The 14,399-nt window shown below is 34.5% G+C and overlaps 1 protein-coding gene across 7 annotated transcripts in view; it reads left to right on the top strand.

Annotated features, from left to right (window-relative positions):
• The window catches only part of SOX5 (SRY-box transcription factor 5), a 1,035,411-nt gene that overhangs the window by 510,964 nt on the left and 510,048 nt on the right, over window positions 1-14,399 (top strand). The window lies entirely within an intron of this gene.

Genomic DNA, 14,399 nt, shown 5'->3' with positions numbered 1-14,399 from the left:
TGTTATTCTAGATTTACATTATTTGCTGATACTTTTAAACAAGGTTATACCTCTTCTCCCCCAATTTATACATGTCCGTGTTCACTTGACTTTCATAGAATGTCTTACGATGAAGTGACATTTAATAATGTGCATGTTGAATCTGGGTACTTTTTGCTTGGCTTTGCATTCATCTTTCCACTTATGTTTTGAAGAGAAATTTCATATTTTCTTTGCTCTAATTCTGGTTGCCAGGATGGCTGAGTGCCATTCCTGGAAGGGGTGTGTGTTAGAGTTGGCACAGACAGAGCAACTGGCACAGGAAAAGGAAACCATGCCTGTGTCAAGGAGATTTATCTATTCATTATTTTAAAAATTATTGTTGTTACCATCATTGACCATTTGTTGTGTGTGTGACCCATGTCCTGGGTAGCATTCTAAACAAAGAAGAAAGCCATGCCCATGTGTAGTGCCCAAGGAACTCTCAAGTGGGCGTGTTGAGACTCTATCTATGGTAAGATTATGATTTTTAGTAGCTAGATCTTTAGTGATAAGTAGAAAATAGTCCAGTACAATTGTTTTCAAACTGTTCTCTGAGGAAGATGTAGGTTCTTTGGCAGTAACCCTGGGCCCAGTTAGTGAAGGGGAGGGAGGAGAAGGGACATAACTCTTGTACTTTAATCTCTCTTATATATTGTGTCCTTGTTAAGATTTCTATGGAAGAAATATTTTGACAGCTTTAAAGAAGTTTGATATCCACTGCTCTAGAAGAACAAATTCCCTAGCTGGAGTCAAGAAGTCTGTGTTCTTTAATGTCTTGTTTTCAAATACAGTAAAGAGTTGCATCTTCCGATTTTTCTTGACGCACAATGACAGTGATTTTGTGGTGCCATGGAAAGAACACAGGCCTCAGAGCCGTAGAGCTTGGGGGAGAATCTCTGTTTCATTACTTCACTGCTCTAAGGCTTTGCACAAGTCACTTATCCTCCCTGCATATCAGTTTCCTTATTCTTACAAAAGCAGTAATCATACCTGTTATGTTAGGTTGCTATGAAGATTGGAGATAAGATACCTAAAGTACCTAGTACAATGTTTGCCATCTAATAACACTCAATGAAAGCTATTAAATATGAAATATAGAATTTATGGAAATTCTTTAAGGAAACTCAATGTCAAGTCAATAAAGAGAAAGACATTAGGTGCAACAATTTGAAGAGAATAAGTTGCAGCCCACTTTGCAAACAATGAAACGACTTTGGGAAAATTGAGTATAAATGTATGTTATTTAATTGACTTACTCTTTTCATGCAGTAGATAAAATCACTATTTATAGGGATTTGGTAGGTAATTTTTTTGGGGCAAAGTTAAGGATCTCTTCTTTGTAGAGTAAACAATGCCCATTTTATGTTGTCTAGGTTTGAGTTTTTGAATTTTACATTTTCTTTAAGAGAGATATGTGTATGATATAAGAGAGAGTACGGGGCCAGGCGCGGTGGCTCATGCCTATAATCCCAGCACTTTGGGAGCCCGAGGTGGGCAGATCACCTGAGGTCAGGAGTTCGAGACCAGGCTGGCCAACATGGTGAAACCCTGCCTCTACTAACAATATAAAAAAATTGGCCGAGTGTGATGGTGGGCGCCTGTAATCCCAGCTACTCGGGAGGCTGAGGCAGGAGAATCCAGCCTGGGCAACAGAGCGAGATTCCATCTCAAAAAAAAAAAAAAAAAAAAAAAAAAAAAAAGGGTGCAGTAGCATTGGCTTCATAAGTTACTGGAAAGGTGTAACATTAAGGGATACCACATATCAAAGTAAAGAAAAAAAGAAGCAAAGGGTGGAAAAAGTTTTTATTTGCAAATAACGTGGAAAAGTCATCTCTAAGTTTTACAAAGGCAGACAAGGAGAACATAGCAGCAGAAAATGATCTAACAATAGTTGTAAGATGGGACAATGGGGAAAGATGATCTAAGTTGGCTGAGGAGATTTTATTGAGAGATTGATGGCTGGACTTGTAATAAAGAATTTGAAAACAACTCTGTAATTCTCTTTCTCAGATTTTTGTTTGAATGTATTATTGGTTACAAATTAGTGAAAGAATGGGATTTCAGGGTTAAAATCATTAAAACATCAGCGCTTCCTTAAAATTGTTACTTGAAGCCAGTTAGCCAGTTTCATTTGTGTAGCATCTGGTTGAAGTTGACGTATTAGAAGATGACCATAAAAAACATTTCACATGTCACTGGAATTCAATAAATGAGTGCTGAATTCTATTACACTCAATTCAGGTATATTATGTACAGATAAATCCTAATAATTCTGACAACACTAACTGCTTTCAAATTAATTAGGTTGTGAAAGGGTTAAAAATCAAGTAATGCAAAATTAGAAAACTCATATTTTGGGTTTAAATTGGTAATTTAACTATCAATGTCAATAACATATTTAAGAATATTGAGTAACAGCAATAGCATGAAAGACATTCATTAAGTTTAATATTAAAAAGTATTATTAAAATTAACAAGAGACTATTAAATATTTTAAAGGTAATATAGGCAGAGCTCATTCATGTTGCAATATTTCTTAAAAATTTATTTCACTTATACTGTGACCTGAGAAATTAGAAGTCAGGTGAAAATTTTGCATTTAATGCAGTATTTCATTTATTCTGTTTTATTAATAGTGTCTTGATTCTCCCATTCCTGTTTAAGTTTGATTCCTATTCTCTGGGTAGGGCATGAAAAAAGGGGTCAAATGGTAGGTTTCTGGGATCTCCTGTGTTTAAGGAGCAGGTAAATGAAGAAGAGCCTGTAAAGGGACTGAAAATGGCCAAGCAAAGATGCGGAAGGAACGTCAAGTAAGGCTCTATTGAAGATAGCCTAGAGAGAAGAGCTAAGAGGATTGTATGTGACAGTTTTAAATGCTAAGGAGAGGTTAAATAGGATGAGGCCAGAGAACAGGCCACTGGACTTGGAAATTAAATGGATATTGATAATCTTTGAGAAAAGAGCTTCTGTAAAAAGGTAGGAGCTGAAGCAATTTGCAATGAGTTGAGCAGTGTATAACAGATTACTAAGAAGAGTCAGTAAACATGTCCTAGTTTGCAAGTAATGTGGTTGTTGGTAAAAGGGAGAATGAAGCTAGAAATATGGGAAGTTGGATTAACAAAAGAGAATATGACTATTTTACTACCAACTACGTGTTTTGACTGCTATTAGGACAAATAATCTCCCTTAGAAGGCAGTTTTCTTCTCCTCCTAACTTATGCTAAACAAATCTGGAACACTTGGCACTTTTTTCAAAGACTTTTAACAATTTTCTTGTGGATTTTTTCTGTTAGTCTATAATCTTAAATGTAAAAAATTACTTCAATAGATATCTTTATATTGAACTAGCACTTCGTTCTTGGAATGAATTCCATATGATTATGGTGTATTATTCTTTAATTTTTACTTCTGAAGTCTATTTGCTAATATTTGACTTGCTATGATTTTCTTTCCTTATTTTGAAGTGCATTCGATATATAACGTGTGCATGTATGGGTGTGTGCTTATGTTTATGTGTGTGTACTAGACTATCTCGATTGTTTCTTGGTAACAGAATTATGTTAGTCTTATTAAAAATTTGAGTCTTCCCATCATTGTAAAATTTTGGAACTGTTTAAACAAGAAAGAAACATTCTTTTCTAGTCAGTTTTATTAGTACCTAATATAAAACTACCTGGGTCAAAGAAAAAATCCACCCGTGCCTTGAATTTGGTTGAGGTTGAATCTTTAATAATCTTTTCAGTGTCTTCTATGCTCATTGGCCTAGTCAGGCTTTCCATCTCTCTGTCAAGTTTGGTAACTTATCCTAAAGAACATTATAGTTAGGGTGGAGAAAATGAGTAAATTTTTGGCTATGGAGAAGACCTAGTGGATGAGATGGAATTTATGACAAAAAAGAGAGAGGGTCATGTAATTACGGAGAAAAATTATTCTGGTAGAAAGATTGATGAAATTAAGAATACAACTGTAAGGGTCAGAAAGAAGCAGAGATATCTATCCCTCAACTTAAGGGAAGGAGGTAAGGCTGGGCAATCACAGAGGTAAATTTAGAGATGGAGGAAAATTGACAATTAAAGGGGAAGGAGAAGGAGAAGGAAGCAACCATTTATTCATTTATTGTCCGCCAGACATTGTGCAATGTGTTATGTAGAAATAATCACATTTAATCCTTATAATAACCCTATGAAGCAGGTTTTATTTCCTGCATTCTATAGATAAGGACACAGATAGGTTTGGTGATTTGCACAAAGTATCACTTCTGGAAACTGTGAAACTTTATTAATATTTAATCAGTATAACTACAGAGCTTGAAGTTAAAATATTTTTGTTCCCTATAGTTGGGCAGGATATATCTATTATTATGCATATATACTTATATACTTGAATATTTGTGTAGAAGTATACAACTGTATATAGACCTTATATGTATCTAAATTCAGTAACACATATTTGAGATTAGATATATATTTGAATATTCACATGAGTAAATTTTACATCTAGGGATTTAACCTAGAAGGAGACCTCTCCTAATAATAATAATAATAATAATAATAATAGTAATAATAATAATGGCTTCATTTATTGAACAACTATATACTTGCTAGACAGTTTATATTTCTTATATTTCTTACCTCATAACAATAATAAAAGGTAGCACTGTTATCAACATATAGATGAGCTTACTGAAGCTCAGTGAATTTCTGGTATATTGCTGAGCAGGCATGCATACATAACTTTAAAGAACTGTACCTCTCTATATACTAGACATTACCTCTTTTCGGATAGTTACCTATTTTCTGTCAAAATTGTTTAAAAGGATGCCCTTTTCATAGAAAATAATCTAATTATTACTACTTAACTTCTCAGATTCAATTCTGTGGATCTTTTGTTGTTACAGAGGTTTTGTTATGACTCTAAGTATTCTTTGCCTATCGTAGTTTTTTTAAGTAATCAAAGTAAAATATAAACAGACCCTCACATTTATTTCACTGAAATGACTAGCCCGGTTACCATGAACAGGTATACACTCACCCGTGTTTGCTGATGAAGCTTATGATCCTCTGAGTAATGTATGTCTAGTCAACAGGATTGAAGAAATTATACACCTGTTTATGTGTACAAAAAAAATGAAAAACCTAGCATTTAAAAAAAATCTTGTAACCATATGACTGGTGATTTTTCTACCTTGAGAGAAAATAATTTAATCTGGACCTTAGAAAATCCACATTTTAAGAAACCTCAAAGACGTTTGTAATGATCATATACAGTCACTTATCCACTCCCCTTTTCTTTTCCCTTTCACTTTTTTTTTTTTTTTTTGCCTCTGCGCCCACAGCATGTGAAAGCATTGAAAGAAAATAAGAATCTTAAACTCATAAACATACCTGCTTACCATCTGGCAGGCGTCCCAGCAGTCTGGTGATCTCCTTAGTTATCCAGCAGATAGTAGAAAAACAAGAGTCCTGTGAAGATTTCACATGTTGCCATATCCCTGCCAGATGGTGATTTGTAAAACATGGACAAATTGCACTGGCTTCACTTCCCTCCGACAATCACAACAGAAACACTGCAGCAATGGTGTTTAATTTGAAAGCAACTTCAGCTGAGTAACTTTTAAGGTGTAAACATCTAAAGATTATTGGGATAAATGTGACATTATTTCCAGAGAGCTGGTCCTTCATAAATCTGCTATTCTGTGCTCTGGTATTTCTGGGATTCTCCCCCTACCTCCAAAAAAAAAACTATGAAGGATTGGGAAATATCAACATTATGAGATATCTGATTATTACCTACTGATTCTTTGCCACAACATGATTTTTTTTGTCATCTAATGATTAGCTGCAGAACTAAAAATCATATTGACAAATTTGCCATGTTCATTGGAACATGAAGAACTGAATGTGCAGGGAATTCTCTTAAGTGTTTTAAAATAATACTTTCTCACTGTTTCAGTTGTTCTTTGTGGCTGTCCACACAACTCTCAAATCACTGTTCAGTTTAGATAGGAAATGTCAAACAAGTGGTTTAGCATGGGTAAATAAACTGCCAGTTTGTGGTTTTAACTTTTTCATCAAGCCTTGGTCTCAAGGCGTATTTGGCCAAGGAGTGATATCTTTTCAACCCTTTCAGTTATTAGAAGTCTACCTTGACCTAACAGACTAAAGCTTTACTGATGCTGAGGGAAAATGATAGAAGAAAACCAACTTCCTTTCCCTGCTGCTATAGCTAGATTTGTTCAGTAGTTTCTTGTCTCCATAGGGAATGTGCTACCTATTTATTCCTCAGGATTTGTATGCTAAGATTTTATGTAACTGTATTTTTTTTGGCAATAACTTTATTAGGACATCATTTACATTGAGATGTGGTTGTACAAAATATAAACTGAAGAATTCAGTGGGTTTTTAAAGTATTATTCATAGAGTGGTGCAAACATCACCACAATCAAAGCTAAAACATTTTCATCAGCACAAAAAGAAATCCCATGCTTATTAACAGTCACTCCTTATTTTTCCTAGAAACCCTAACAGCCATAGGCAATCACTAATCTACTTTCTGTCTTTATAAACTTGCCTATTTGGGACATTTCAAATAAGTGGAATCATATTATATGTGATATTTTGTGACTGATTTCTTTCACTTAGTGTAATGTTTTCAAGCTTCATTAGTTGTGTGGTATATGTTAATAGTTCAGGTATTTTTGTTGCCAAATAATATTCCATTGAATGGATATACCACATTTTATTTGTCCATTTATCAGTTGATGGATATCTGGGTTGCTTCCACCTTTTGGAACCAATGAGTATGAATTCACATTATAAATAATGTGGTTATGAACATTTATGTACAAGTTTTTGTGTTGACATATATTTACATTTTTCTTGGGTGAATGCCTAGGAATTGAATTACTGGGTCATTTAGTAGCTCTATGTTTAATCTTTTGAAGAACACAGGAACTGCTCCTGTTTATAACTCTTGATTTTGTACCAGTAAGGAACACAATTGGACTTGAGACATGCGGAATTCTGAAATTCATCGTTTTAATTCCTACTCCAGAATAGTAAATAGGCAAGAGTTTTATAATTAAATACATCTAAATTTGAATCCCAACTTCACCATGTATGAACTTCATGATCTTGGGCATGTTACTTAGTATCTCTGAAATTTCATTCTGCCATCTATAAAATGAAGGTAATAACACTGATTTTGCCTGGAGTTTGTGTGCATGCAATGTGATGATGTATCAGAAAGCTGTTTATGCAGTGCTGATCATATAGTAACTTTCTAATGAATGTTATTTTCCTTTGTTTCTTAACTTTTTACTCCTGAGTACTTCAGGTGTAGGGACTGACAAGGAGAAGATTCTTGGGATGATTTAGGTATTCACATGAGAACCTTCTTGGCTGATTTAGAAGCTCCTAACTGAAGAAAAGGATCACTTGTTAACGTTTACTCTTCAAGACTTTATTTAGAATTTAACAACCAGAAAACATTGAAAACAATGTTTACAAAACACTGTTTCCTGTGACTTTTAGTAACTTAATGTTAAAAAGTGAGACTTTCTTGGAATTGTTATGCAATTGTGTCAACCAAATTTTAGGGTTTGAGGGTTCATTCCACATGCAGACCACCTCATAAGAAATTGACAGGTAAAGGAAGTATGATCTTGTTGAAAAATTTCTAGTTAGAGAATGTGTAAAGCTGAGGTATTTGCATAAAGAAATAAATCATTTATGATTTGCAGACACTAGGTCCTGGCTGATCCCATGTGGTAATGCCCACTAGTGCCATAAAGTTGCGTAGGGCTTCATAAAGGAGATGTCGTAAGTCATAAACGCCTACAGTCTTTAAGATATCATTAGGAATTTCCTTCTGACTTCAGCATAAACTGTGCTTACAGTACACAGAATAAGTGTTGAAATATCCTTAGTAAAGGGAATTTCATCATTTCATCATGTTCCCCAAGAATGGAGTGTCCATATGAAATAATTTTCTGTGTGCAAAATTGTGTGTAATCTCAATCCTTTTTGCTTCATTTAAAGTCCGTCTCCATTAAATCTATTTTTCTGAGGCAGAAATATTATTAAATAACATGACTATCTGTTAAAAGAACAGGAAAATATATTTCTAGATTAGCCAGTTTTCTCCCTGCCTCTCAATTCTTAAAACTGTTCCAGAAAAGGTCAGCCCAGCATAAATGGTGTGATCAGTGACACTGAAATGTTTTCTTTCACCATGTCTTTTGGTTGTCATCCTGCTGTCTCTTTGAAACTCTAGAGGTATCTGAAAAACCAAGAAAGTGTTATTCATACCTCCAAAGGGGGAAAAATAAGAAGGAAAGGAAATATTATGAATAGGTTGGAGATGTTGTATTTTTGTTTATATTTAAAAATTCAGGGCCGGGAGTGGTGGCTTACGCCTGTAATCCCAGCACTTTGGGAGGCTGAGGCGGGTGGATCATGTGAGGTCAGGAGTTTGAGACCAGCCTTGCCAACATGGTGATACCCTATCTCTACTAAAAATACAAAAAAGTTAGCCGGGCATGGTGGTGGACAACTGTAATCCCAGCTACTCAGGAGGCTGAGGCAGGAGAATTGCTTGAACTCAGGAGGCAGCGGTTGCAGTGAGCCGAGATCGCACCATTGCACTCCAACCTGGGCAACAAAAGCAAGAGCAAGACTCCATCTCAAAAAAAAAAAAAAAAAAGACACATTTTAAAACCTTTTTTATAGCTACAAGTTCTGAGGCTAGGTAGCATATCTTTTGTTTTACTTTTTCATAATTAAGTTGTCTTTACTGATTTATGCACTCTTATAATTCTCTTATATTTTTATGTCAACCCAAAGAGGAATATTTGAATTCTGATAATGATGTCAATTTAATATCATACAATTAGGATATCACAGATATTAATAAGCTTTGTAAATTCTTCTGCCAGATAACTCATGCTTTCTTTTTAAAGCTAAATTTAAATTTCAAGCCTAAATTACTTCGCAGTGTCATTTTAAATTGATAACATCTGGAAAGGGAAAAAAGGCTCTCCTTTCAGCTCTTCAGAACAGATTCCATTTCGAGTTCACCGGAAAATTTAGACCTGCCCCAAGTTTCACTTTTACATCACTACCTTTTAGAAATTCTCTTCTTGCCCACCCCGCTCTGGTTATAGTCTCCTCTCCTCTCTTAAATGTGTCTATTACCCTCAGGCTTTGACCTTGGGCAGACTGTGAGCACAAAGTCACGTTATTTAGAGTGAAGTAACACCAGTAGTCAGGAAGCAACAATGTAGTTCAAGCCAGATAAAATAAATCTCTCATTTCCTGTCAAGGGACTGAGCCAAAAGCAATGATGAGAGACAGAGGGGGCAAACCGCGCAACTGGCAACACAGTCGCCTGGAATAGACATGACCACAAGCCTCCGTTGAATACAGACAACAAAACCAAAAACAGCCAGAGTGACAGGAGACACATAAGAGCTATGGAATAAACCAAAACATGTGAGACAGAGGAGAACCATGCAGCTCCCTGGCCATAGAAACAACATGTTTGAACTGTTCAAGGAGGGAATCCTACACTGAAATGTGTAAAGGATTCCCCCGTACAGAGGGATAATTTTATAAAGTTTGAAACACACCTGTATAGCTGCCACCATACATACTGGTTTCTGCATAATGGATGGTCTACACATTGAAATTTACAAATAGCCATAGGAAGGAACTCCATGACAATTCAACGGAAGTACGTAGCAGTTCTCATTGCCCCTGTCTTTAAGAAAGTTGTCTTCTGGCCGGCAAGATGGCTCACACTTGTAATCCCAGCAGTTTGGGAGGCTGAGGCCAGAGGACTGCTTGAGCCCAGGTGTCTAAGACCAGCCTGGGCAACATAGTAAGACCCCCATCTCTACAAAAAAATTTAAAAATCAGCTGGGCGTAGTGGCACACACCTGTAGTCCCAGCTACTCGGGAGGCTGAGTGGGAGGGTTTCTTGAGCCTGGGAGGTCTTTTAAATGACTACTGATTTATTAAACACCAATAGAGTACCTAATACGTACAGCTGCTATTTAAAGTTACTTCAAATATTTAATCCCTTTGGTCCTTGAAACAATCCTATGAGGGAAGCATTATTGTGTTCTTATTTTATAAATGAATAACCTAAAGCACTGGGAGGTGAAGTAACTTACCAGAGGTCACATGGCTAGTCAGGGGTGGAGACTTGATCTGAACCCAAGCAGTGGAGTCCAGAGTCCACTCTCTTACTTACTTACTATGCTTTTGCTGGGTATTTTGAGGCTATGCATGGCCATACCCTCCCAGTGGGAGATTTGACTGATCTTAGTTGTTCGCAAACCCTGCTCAGATTTTTTTGGAACCCACTTTTTGTTTCAGAAGCATATCCAGACTTCTGAATGTTCACCTCAGATCCAAAAGAAATATTTTAAAAATAGTTAGAACATGCTACATTTACTGTAATACTGAGTATTTTGCTTTTGTCCAAGGCTCTTCTAAGATGGTAAGGGACTGAGACTTAATTCCTTCATTCACTCATTTGTTGCTTTAACAAATATGTATTCTTGAGTGCTTCCTACATGTCAGGCACTATGATGGATAATAGAATAGCCTTCTGGCTGACATGGCCAATCAGGGATGCATTTTAGGTTCGGTTTGATATGGAATATGCATTGTAGAAATCCTTATGAAGACAGTGACATTCTCAAAGACAAACACTAATTTATATCTGGAGATAGCCAGGAATTTTTTAACTCAATAGGATAAAATACGACTTGACATTTTGAATCTAATATTTAGAAGTATCATGTGGAGATGGAAACATTCTTTAAGGTTGCATACCCAAGGACTCTGCCAACATAATGCCATAATGACAATAGATAAACATACTTAGAAGAAGATCCTGCCTTATCGTGAGAATGTTTCTAAGAAGCATAAAAGTCTTAATTCACTGTCTTCTCTGGTAATCCTTGCCCCTCTTGGACTGGAAAAGGCAGCAATATTTTGGTGCTTAGTATACCCTGTGTGTAGTTCTATTGTGGCACATAATGTATTATTTCATACTTACCTATTAAATGCAACAGTATTATACTTACCTGCTACACTAAGCTTCTCTGCTGAGGCATTATGTCCTTCATCTTTGTGTTGTCGTACACATATAGGAGGTACTTAGTATAAAATTGTTGAATACATTGATAAATACATTTTGCATATACATATAAATCAAAAGCATGCACAGACACCTTTATCTTGTGTAGTATTATTCAAATTGTGGATGCCCCAAGGCAAATTGAGTATTTAAAGACATTGATCGTTCCTTTTATAAAACAACAATGATGACAATTTATTTGAATGTTTAGTATATATTAGGTCTTCCTCTATGTGTTTAGCATGACTTATTCAATGTAATCCTTACCCCAAATCTCTGAAGTGGGTACATGCTTTGTTGTAAGGTTAAATTGAAAATGACAATATATGATGGAGGTTTCAGTATTTTATAATTAAAATTGTTGTTCCATTACTAATGGAAAATACCCAAGAAAGTAAAAATTATATATTATTCTTCTCCTTTCTAAGAAATAATACAGTAGTCCAAATTCAAGAGGTAACTATATGTTATATTTACATTTTTATGAGTAATTCCATAACATTTTAAATATCCGCAAAAAAGAAAACTCATGTAGATCAGGAAAGGTTTTATGTGTGCAACATATGATTAAGGAAACTTGTGTCTTGTTAGGATACTAAAAACACAGAAATGCCGCCATCCCAATGAACTTGGGGGATACTTACATTAATTTTTGGAGAAATTCAGTAAGAAATTTCTGTTGGACCAGATGGACACATGTGGGTAGAACAGATGATTGTCCCAGTTCTGCCATGCTTTACTTTGAATTAGCTTTTAAACTTTAAAACATTAGCATATATATTTATTGTATGGTGGGCAATATGTTTTTATATCATGCCTTCACAAAATACAAAATAGTTGAACAAAAAAGGGAAATTAATTCAGGAATTCAGATATTTTGTTTTTTCTGGTGTTCTCAATACTTACACGTGCAAGGTACCAAATAAATACCAGTTAGTCTCTTGCTTTCCGATATTTATTGACCTTTTTACCTCTCTGCTTTGTCTTCTGTTGACAGAAAATGAGACTTTTGCTTAATTTAACCCAGGATGTTTCCTTTAAACAAAAACAATTACTTCCTTTCTACAGGAAATTTATGAACCAGAAAGTCTGTGGAGACAATTCATCTCTTCTTTAGGTAGTTTGCAACACAATGTGAACCTCAAATTGGCTCAGGCTTTGATGGGAAGCATTATCAATTATTTTTATATGCCCCGACATTAGGTTATCTATTCCAGTCTCTCCTTTACTAATACTCATAGTCAGAATGTAACAAACTTTGATAAATATTAAACAATACATTCTTTGAGAAATGTTTGCTGAAGGTTCTGTGTGCTTCACAAAAGCAGAAAATGAAATCATTGAGAAATAAGGAATCGCAAATGCCAGCACTGTATTTTAGTCCTGAGTAAAATATGAGACTCAAATGAAGGCTATTATCTGTATTGACTGAAGATAATAATGAAAAATATATATCCATTGGTGGATTTCTTTAGCATCCTTCATATTCTCAATGCAAGTACACACCCAGTGAAATAAAATATCTTGACCAAAACAGTTAAAAGGAAGTAAATTTTTGTGCAACATACAACTAAACTGTGGAATTCATTGCTGCTGGCTATCACTAAAGCAAATGATACACTAAATATACTTTTTTAAAAAGGCTAAATATACATGATGGATATGGATGGCACTATAATTGCATTATCTAGAGAAACTTTAAAATATTCCAGTCAGTCACACTTCAGAATAGCTGAAAAACTTGCTCAGGAAGAAATATTTTAAAATGTTGTTAGTGTAACACACTTGGTATATTATTGAACTCTAGATTCTGCTATGAATATTGGGCATGATTTCAAGAGGGATTCCAGGCAAGGATAAATATGGTGCAACCTGTTTTATCAATTGTAACTGCTTTATTACTACTTTGTTTATATAATACTATGAAGGTACACATTGATATTATGCTAATGTTAATGCATATTTATTAGAACCAACAGTACCAAGGCTTCCTAAAACTTGTTTGTTTATATGCCTTGCATATTTCTTTAGTCCTTTATTTTTATAATAAAAATGTTATATGTATTCAGCTCTACACTAAATTTTTTTTCACAATACTTGAAGATATGTACTCAAATGATTAAATTAGGTATTGATTAATCTTTAGTCTATTTATTAACTTTAAAATACAGTTAAAGTGCCCAGTAGTGTGTCTTGTGCATGGTAGATGTTAAACAAAAAACCTCAATGATTAATTTGGGGCTTTACAAGAAGATTTAACATTATTTAATGAGCACTTAATGTTTATTTTTAAAGTTCAGTTTAAAATAAGTTACAAATTATTATTAATAAATACATCAAATAAAGCAAGTCTTACCGAATTTATTAGTTTGTCATTTGTCACAGGAACATTTTGAAATTTAGAAATGGTAGTTTCTGTAGCCAGTACAAAAAATGTTATCTAATGTTATTATCTACTTTTTATCTAGACTTCTTTATGATGTTTTCTGAGCATGTATAGCAATTTTATATTTCACTTGTGTTTTAATTTACATAAGGATCTTTCGATATTTTGTTCACCAGTAGAGTTCGATCATGGAAACAGTTTGGAAAGTTATTTATTGTTTGCAGTTATCAATTCTCAAGAGGAGTTGAGTTTTGAGAAAGAAATAATAAAGTGAGTGGTTTAAGGACTTTAAAAAATGTAGTTATGGTATTATATTGTAAATTTGTAGCCTTTAATCATAAGAATCCAAATGCTTTTTTCTTCATGAAATTCTTAATTGACAGTATTTCTTAAGCACCAAATTGATCCCTCTGTCTGTCTCCTGAACACAGTAATTTGTCATTTTTCTGGCATATGGTATTGCTAGTAAGTAATACAAAGCTTATAATTTCAGTATCCTCATCATGACAATTTTTTTAAGGGATAGAGACACTGAAACTATATGAATATCTAAGATTAGTATCATTCAGTTAAGAAGTATTCAGTGAGCCTTATGATGTGCAAAACTCAGGACTCAAAAGATAGAGAAAGCCCCATTTACCTATCCCACTGGGACGATAAACACTGATATTTGGGATTCTTCAGCTTTGATAGCTCTTATCCATTTGCAGCTACATCAGTTTTCCTACATGTCCAAATTCTGTAGTTTAAGAAATAATAGTATTTTTCATTATTGGTAAAGAGAAAATGTTTTTAAATTTAGAGTTGTACTTAACTTATTAAGTGCTTGTTATTTATAAAGTGT

This window comes from Pongo abelii, chromosome 10, assembly GCF_028885655.2.
Source record: "Pongo abelii isolate AG06213 chromosome 10, NHGRI_mPonAbe1-v2.0_pri, whole genome shotgun sequence".
Lineage (NCBI taxonomy): Eukaryota > Metazoa > Chordata > Mammalia > Primates > Hominidae > Pongo > Pongo abelii.
The sequence above is the reverse complement of the archived record's forward strand: the minus strand, read 5'-3'. Positions and strand labels throughout refer to the sequence as shown.